Raw genomic sequence first — 8,648 nt, forward strand, 5'->3', positions numbered from 1 at the left:
GGTCCACGTATGGGCAGTGCTTAACGTCTGCTTCACCTCCGCCGCGAGTCGGCCCGGTATTTCACTATCTTCAGGATCGGTTCACGTATGGGGAGTGCTTAACGCCTGATTCACTTCCACCGCGAGTCGGCCCGGTATTTTACTATCTTCTGGATCGGTCCACGTATGGAGAGTTTAACGCCTGGTTCGCCTCCGCCGCGAGTCGGCCCGGTATTTCACTAGCTTCGGGATCGATCCACGTATGGGCAGTGCTTAACGTCTGCTTCACCTCCGCCGCGAGTCGGCCCGGTATTGCACTATCTTCGGGATCGGTCCACGTATGGAGAGTGGTTAACGCCTGCTTCACCTCCGCCGCCAGTCGGCCCGGTATTTCACTATCTTCGGGATCGGTCCACGTATGGGCAGTGCTTAACGTCTGCTTCACCTCCGCCGCGAGTCGGCCCGGTATTTCACTATCTTCGGGATCGGTCCACGTATGGGGAGTGCTTAACGCCTGATTCACTTCCACCGCGAGTCGGCCCGGTATTTCACTATCTTCGGGATCGGTCCACGTATGAAGAGTGCTTAACGCCTGGTTCGCCTCCGCCGCCAGTCGGCCCGGTATTTCACTATCTTCGGGATCGATCCACGTATGGGCAGTGCTTAACGTCTGCTTCACCTCCACCGCGAGTCGGCCCGGTATTTCACTATCTTCGGGATCGGTCCACGTATGGAGAGTGGTTAACGCCTGCTTCACCTCCACCGCCAGTCGGCCCGGTATTTCACTATCTTCGGGATCGATCCACGTATGGGCAGTGCTTAACGTCTGCTTCACCTCCGCCGCGAGTCGGCCCGGTATTTCACTATCTTCGGGATGGGCCGGCGTATGGCGAGTGGTTAACGCCTGCTTCACCTCCGCCGCCAGTCGGCCCGGTATTTCACTATCTTCGGCATGGGCCCACGTATGGAGAATGGTTAACGCCTGCTTCACCTCCGCCGCCAGTCGGCCCGGTATTTCACTAACTTCGGGATCGGTCCACGTACGGAGAGTGCTTAACGCCTGGTTCACCTTCGCCGCGAGTTCGCCCGGTATTTCACTATCTTCGGGATCGGTCCACGTATGGGGAGAGCTTAACGCCTGCTTCACCTCCGCCGTCAGTCGGCCCGGTATTTCACTATCTTCGGGATCGGTCCACGTATGGAGAGTGCTTAACGCCTGGTTCACCATCGCCGCGAGTCCGCTCGGTATTTCACTAACTTCAGGATCGGTCCACGTATGGAGAGTGGTTAACGCCTGCTTCACCTCCGCCGCCAGTCGGCCCGGTATTTCACTAACTTCGGGATGGGCCCACGTATGGAGAGTGCTTAACGCCTGCTTCACCTCCGCCGCGGGTCGGCCCGGCATTGCACTATCCTCGAGATCGGCCCACGCATGAAAAACCGCTAGTCTTTGTCCACTGAGACGAGATCCGCCAGAACTTAGCCATAAACAGCTTCGTTGTACAAACAATTTGTGTCTTCACTTTGCATGTCAATCGCGAAGGTCATGCCATAGAGAAAGGCATTCAACAATAGCGGACTAGTGTCCTAGAATACGGCTGAGTGGGACGAGCGGCTGGGGCGGCGCATGCATTGCAGAGAGGCGCGCGACGACGAAAAATATTTATAAGCCCAAGCACTCCGTAGAGATGGTTAACCAGCGAAGCTGAAGCATGCGACCCCGGTGTTGATCACCGTGCAAATCCCGATGTTTCATTGGTCTTTCTTAATTATTGGTTAAGTCTTTGACTTTATTAATTCATTATCAGTGACGGTATGCCCGCAGACCGCTGTTGCTGCTTGCGTTCGATGTCTCGAGTTTGCTTGGTGGCGTGGTTAAGAATCCGACCGCCATTGCCGCTTGCGATTCTTCAACATTAAATTGCTTCAAAATCTGTTCGTCACGTAGGACAGTGAATGGCTCATACCGCCTCAAGCAACGGCTCATCACCCCTTAAACGCGGCCTCCCCTTACCACAACCGTAGGTCGGCAGTGTGGGAGAGTAGTCACTCACACTCACTCATCATAATTTTTCCAGGCCCCGCATTCAATCACGTTCACGCTACCGCCACTCACACTCAAAAGCGCCTACTCACACTCGCACTCACCTCCACTTGCACTCACTCGGACTCGCACTCACGTCCTTTCTCACTCACTGGCACTCACACTCACCTCCACTCACATTTACCTCCGCTCACACTCACTCGCACTCGCGCCTTTGAAATAAGTGCGAGTGAGTGCGCCGACGTATGACCACGACAGAAGAAAAGTGAAAGTCGACGCTGGAATGACCAGCGACAACGGAGCCAGCTGTGCAAGAAAACGATGACGTTTTACGTGCCAAAACCACTTTCTGATTATGAGGCACGTCGTAGTGGAGGACTCCGGAAATTTCGACCACCTGGGGATCTTTAGCGTGCACATAAATCTAAATACATGGGTGTTTTTTGGGTGGTGCGGCCGAGATAATCTTGATGGCAGTCGAAGGAGGCGGTAAATTCGCGTAGCCAGCTGATAAGGTGCGAGCGTTGTGTGGTTGTCAGATCACCGAAGATTGACGGCTGGAAGCACTCCAACGACGGTCGATTGGCACTGTCGAGGGCGGCGAGGGACGTTGAATGTGCGTCGTCAGGAACATCGAAAAGCATTGAAGAATCCACTGTTTGAGCGCAACCGAAGCACTATCCGAGATGCAAAGTAATCGGCAGAAAAGACACATTTGCACACACACATGACACTACGGGCAGCACTGAGGGCGATGACGGCAAAGGGCAACGGAAGGGAACGGCGACGGACGAAGTCACATGGTGTGACTAGCACGGTTGCGTCACGTGCTGATGCGCAAGATACGGAGACGACGGCGGCTGTCTCAGGAGCGACATCAGTAACTTCGGCCACAAGCATTTTTGTAGACGTCACAGGATCTTGGGGGGGGGGGGTCCATGGCCGTATCGGCAAAGACAACTCCACCTCGGCGCGGGCACAGTCAATGATGGCATTATTTGACGAAAGGAAATCCCAGCCTAGGATAACATAGTGGGAGCAGGACGGTATCACAAAGAATTCAATGACATGAAGCGAGTCATCGATGACAACACGTGCAGTGCAGGTTCCCAATGGTTCAACAGGCTGTGCGCTCGCAGTACTCAAAAACACTCCGGAAAGTGACGTCGTTACCTTTCCTATTCGTCGGCAAAGTCTTGAAGCGTAACACCGAAATTGCTGCGCCCGTATCGAGCAGTGCGAATGCTCGAATCCCTTCGACGTATACCTCAGTGACGTTGCAGGGGTTATTTCGAGGCCTTTGGCAAATCGAAGGGGACGCAGTTCTCGCCTCGGGAACTGCGACACTTAGTTTCCATGAGGTAGAGGGCTTGGCAGGCGACTCATCGGTGAAATGGAGCGGCGGCGTGGGGATGGGAAACGACGAGCATGGTTCAGAACAGGGGTTTCATCCGGCGGCACAGGACATTGTAGCTGTCGAGGGGCGTAAGTGTTCATGGGTCGGCGGTTATCATACATATGTAGCATACGACGTCGACAAAAGCGAGCAACGTGTCCCGCAATGCCACAATGGTAACAAATTGGGCGGTTGTCCGCAGTGCGCCAAGGATTTGGCTGACGTGGTAGCTGTGGTGCAGGCGGGGAGAAGGGAATCGGGCGCGGTCGCGCAACAGCTTGGAGAGGTGGACGTCAAGCGAAGGGCGGCCTTGCAGCGACGTCAGCGTACGTCAGGGACGCCGCGACGGTAGGCGGTTGGATAACAGCTGGTAGGCACTCGGCGACTTGCTCCTGTATGACGATCTGTAATCCCGGTGTCAATGGAGAGTATGGTTGCGCGTTCGTAAACGGCACCAGGGAAAGCTGCCGAGCAACTCCTCGTACGAATTCATTTATGTCGTGCATAAGAGGCGACTCGTCAACATCTACCGTCAGACCTGAGACAGCGGCGAATTCTGAGGACGGATGTCGATCGTGTGACTACTCGCGGCCTTCGAAGTTCGTCGTAACTCTGATACAGCGCAATGACGACAGACACTGTGGTCGGGTTTCGGGCGACCAACATTTGAAAGGCGTCGTCCTCAATTCCCTTGAGGGTATGCCTGATCTTGTCGGCTTCTGGCATCGTTGCGTCGACTCTCTTGCACAGATTAACGACGTCTTCGATGTAGCTGGTGAAATTCTCACCTTATTGCTGGGCGCGTCCGCGCAGGCGTTGTTCGGCCTGGAGTTTGCGAAAAGCAGGACGACCAAAGACTTCCGTGAGGTTGGTCTTGAACGCCGACCATGTCAGGATGTCGGATTCGTGGTTACGATACCACAAATGTGCAACGTTGATCAAGTAGAAAATTACGTTGTTGAGCTTTGCCGTATCGTCCCAGTGGTTGTGCGCGCTGACTCTGTCGTACGAGGCGAGCCAGTCCTCGACGTCCTCATCACCAGTGCCCGCAAAAATAGCAGGATTCCGCTGACGCTGCACGCCAGGAGAGATGACAGTTGGTGCCCTGATTGCAGCTTGTTGAGCTGGATCGTCAGGCATGGTTCGAGGAGGTTGGGCAGGATCGTCCGGCATGGGCCGAGATGGTTGAAGGGTTCGGCTTCGAAGTTCCAGTGCTGATGGAGTCGTATCCAGCACCTCCATCAAATGCCAAGGCGTTACAGGGTACGCAAGGATTGAGAGGTCGAACTCGGTAAGGTAGTCAAAACCCCGTGAGCAGTCAGAACCGGCCCCGTGCGTAAAGCGCGGGTGATGCGCCTGACTGACCGGCACGTCTTCGTTAAATTTCATACGCCGGAGATGCGCCGGGATAACCGGCTCTTCTTCTTCGTTACATATATTTTAAATATTATAAAGAAAAGGAGGTGGCCACCTAACAATTATCTCTAATGAACTGGATAACCTATGCCTAGAGAATGAATATGTAGCTCTATGTTCACCTCATTTGACCCTGAAAAAAACCTGCAGATTCCAATGACCCCTTCTGCAGTGTCTTTCATCAACGGCATGTGAAATGCAGGTGAATGATGCGTGTCTCAGTATCGCTTCTCTTTCCAGTAGGCAATGCCAACGACTCATGAAAAAAGAAACTCCAAATAATTCACGACATTTATTAGGGATAGAAACATCACCACTTGCGTACAGAGGTCATAAATATACATAATTCACTCGGTGACCGAAATGACACCAAGCCAGATTCACTCAAAATTAGAATCAATAGCAGTCATGCGCAGTAGCGTTCATACTCGAACTCACTGTAAAAAAAAAAGGCTGCAGTTTTGCCGCAAACGCGAAGCAGTATTAGTGATAGCGAAGTATAATACAATTGCAGGAAGAGCCTTAACGTATAAATCCGTGTAAGAGCCGCATCCATACAAGAGCATCCACAACTTGACAGCCAATATCATAAAAAAAAATTGAACCGAGGTGCACTCGCGTTGAATCAATCAATAAAAGCTTTGTTTAAGTTTGCAATACAGTGCACACTACAAACTGGGGGTGAGAGAGAAAAAGTAGTCTATACGACCGCTTGACAGAGCTCTTGAACCCACGTAACAACAATGACGGTTGCGACAGGAGGAAATAAAAGGAAAAGTTGAGCAATATTAAAGTACAATATGTGTAATGCAACGCTGATTCCGATCGCGCTAAACAGCGCGAACGGAATTAGGGTTGGGCAGCATAGGGGTCACCCCTGTGCATTACCTGTACCGGTTAACTGAATTAGAGATGCTACAACAATCAAATTAATATGGATAAAAAACAACAACAACTGGCCGCTGGGTGGGCACGAACTCACACCTTCGCATTACGCGCGCGATGCTCTCACCAATTCAGCTACATCTATTTTATGCGGCATCTATATTTATCTATTAGAGCTAACCGAGGGAGTGTTAGCCAGCGCCAGCACTCAGAAGCCTTGGCGGCTGATATGGAACGTCCTTTCTGGCGCAGGTGTTACGTGTACGTGAACTTTTCGGCTGAAGGCAAATGTTCAACAAACCCACACATGCTACCTGAAGGCGCCGATGCTGCCGGATCGACGATCTCGCTATGTAATGAACGAGAAGGATGGAAACAGAGGGTCCCGATGTTTATTAGTCATATCATAAGAAGCTCACAAACAAAGACAAAAATGACAGCATAGAGGAAATGCCCCCCCACCCCCACACCCCGGCAAAAATGAAAACTTTCCGCCTGTTATTCGTACTACTTCACGCCCTGGTATACGCGTTCAGGGCGCTCATACGTTGTTTGTAATTGCTTATTACATGCATTTATGTCTTAGTAATAGATGCATTTTTTTCTCTTCTTTGCTTCATTTGATTTTTCTAACTCCGCTCGGTGATTATGCGTGCACTGCGGCTGCAGTGTCGGCTTTCATTATACCATGTTATTGTACGGTTTCCTTTGGAGAACAAATATTTTTTTTTGTTCTTCAAGCAGTATGTATCTCTAGTGTATATTTTTACGCATACAGTTTTCCATCAGTAAGCTTGCCAAACGCAGACGGAGAAACATATGTAAACTTCCTGCTTGCCGCTTCAAACAAATAAAACATATCTGCCCCATCCGGCGCCCTGTACTCAGATTGACGGACAGTGTTCTTTAGAAAAAGAAAAAAAAAACTGCAGTGCGAGATTCAATTCATGTTTCCGCCTTCCTTGCGTAACAATATGCGGAGTAATTGGTACGGGTTCGTTTATTGCGGTCGGACCTCGGGCACCGAAAACAGTTTCAGGTAGCCATTATATATGGTAATCATTGGCCCGTAAGCCGTGTGAAATTTTTTGTCCAGTCCGTGCTTAATAATAAAAAAAAAGACAATGGCGCGGTAGTCTGATTAGTGGCCACATAGTGAATATGGTTTTGCGCTGCTGAACTCGACCTCACGGGTTCAAACTAGGTCGCGGAATTTGATGGCAACGAAATGGAAAAACACTCGTGTACTTCTGTTTAGGTGCAGGTTAAAGAACCCCATGTGGTGAGGACTGAACAGGGTGCCTCATAATCATATCGACAGACGTAAAACGCCAGAATTTGCTTAATTAAAAAAAATGGTAGCTGCGTTCTTCGGCTTTTGTTCGTGGGGTGTAAACGAAAGAAATTATTCTCGAGTCTAATTTCTGAGAAAAAAGCAACATGTTACGCGTATATCATATTTCATACCTAATGTAATGCCATTCCCAACTGTACGTCCGCCCAACTAAGCAGCTGCTTTCTTTTATCGGGTGCGCTGCCATAAGGATCATAATAAAGCAGTTAAAGGAACGGCATGCTTCGCATACACGTAGATGTGATATGTTCGTTGAAGGTGTTGTGAGGTACCATATTGGGCTCCCAGTTTTAATGTCTTGCAGACACGGTAAGACTGTGCGAAAAATGTTTTCCTTGTCGGAATCAAGCTATCAGATGTACAGGCTACCCCGAAACGGGGTGTGTATATTGAATGACAGCCGGGAACTTGTTCGGCAGAACCGATTAGCACCCGTGCGTTAATTCTCTCAGGAACTGGTGCGCCTCTGCGCAAGAGCCACGACTCTCCAGCAGCACAATCATTAAGAGTCCTCACTTGCATCGGCCCCTCACCTTCGAGGCTTCAAAAGTGCTGTTATGCGTTACATTCGAACGGAAACGGCTATTCGATCTCTGAAGTCGAATATGATTTGAATAGCAAATACCATTCGATTAGACCATATGCTGCTACTTCACTTCGCATGTCAGCACGTTGAAGGAGATCGGCAGACGAGCCACGAAAATGTCATTTAATAACTCCCCCCCCCACCCCCACCCGATTCAGTCTGAGTACATACGCAATATCTACTCCCTAACACTGTTCATATTAACGTCCAATACTTTCCTTTGTTTCCTTTTCTCGGAAAGTCGATTGTGTCACCTGGAGCTATAGCACAGCTTTTAAACGAAACACGCTTATTTCGGTCGTGAGTTTTCCCTTTTTCAGTCAGTGCATTTAGAATATTTGATAATTTTTCTCTTGCATATCTGTCGTGGAGATATATGTCTATGTACCCTTACATTTACCTAAAAGTACTTTGGTCATCTGCATCTAATCGCGGCACACAATTAACAAAGCTGGTTTATTTCACTGTAGTATTGTTTTCTTTGACCATTGTCCGGATCAATATTCCGCCAACAAGAAGCACGCGTAAAATGACATGATATGAATAAAAATTTTTTGCGTAGCGTCATGTTGCAGTAGGCGGCTTCTATGGAAAGAATTACGCGTTATTTTTAGAAAACAATGTTAAAAATTGCAGTTCACATGGCTAAAACCACATATGGTACCGACCGACAAGAGTCGTGGGCGCACCAAAGCAAGTAACTCCGCAAAAAATTACTGCAGAGACGTTCTGCGAGAAAAACTAGGCGTTCGCCAGCGTCCACGATACGAACGCGCGCTCGCTAGCAGACGACGCACTTGACAATGACAGCAAAATTGAAGGCGTCATGTTATATGACCCATGCCTCAAATACGTATGCGTAGCGAAAACGTGTCAAAATATATTTGCACTTGAAATAAAGCACCATTATAAGAGCGTACGCGCACAGTCGGTCTCAGCGCCCGCAGCAAAATTACGTTGAATACGCCGCGAAGCGCGTCTCCGCTGC

The sequence above is a fragment of the Dermacentor variabilis genome, chromosome 3 (assembly GCF_050947875.1).
Source record: "Dermacentor variabilis isolate Ectoservices chromosome 3, ASM5094787v1, whole genome shotgun sequence".
NCBI classification, from domain to species: Eukaryota; Metazoa; Arthropoda; class Arachnida; order Ixodida; family Ixodidae; genus Dermacentor; species Dermacentor variabilis.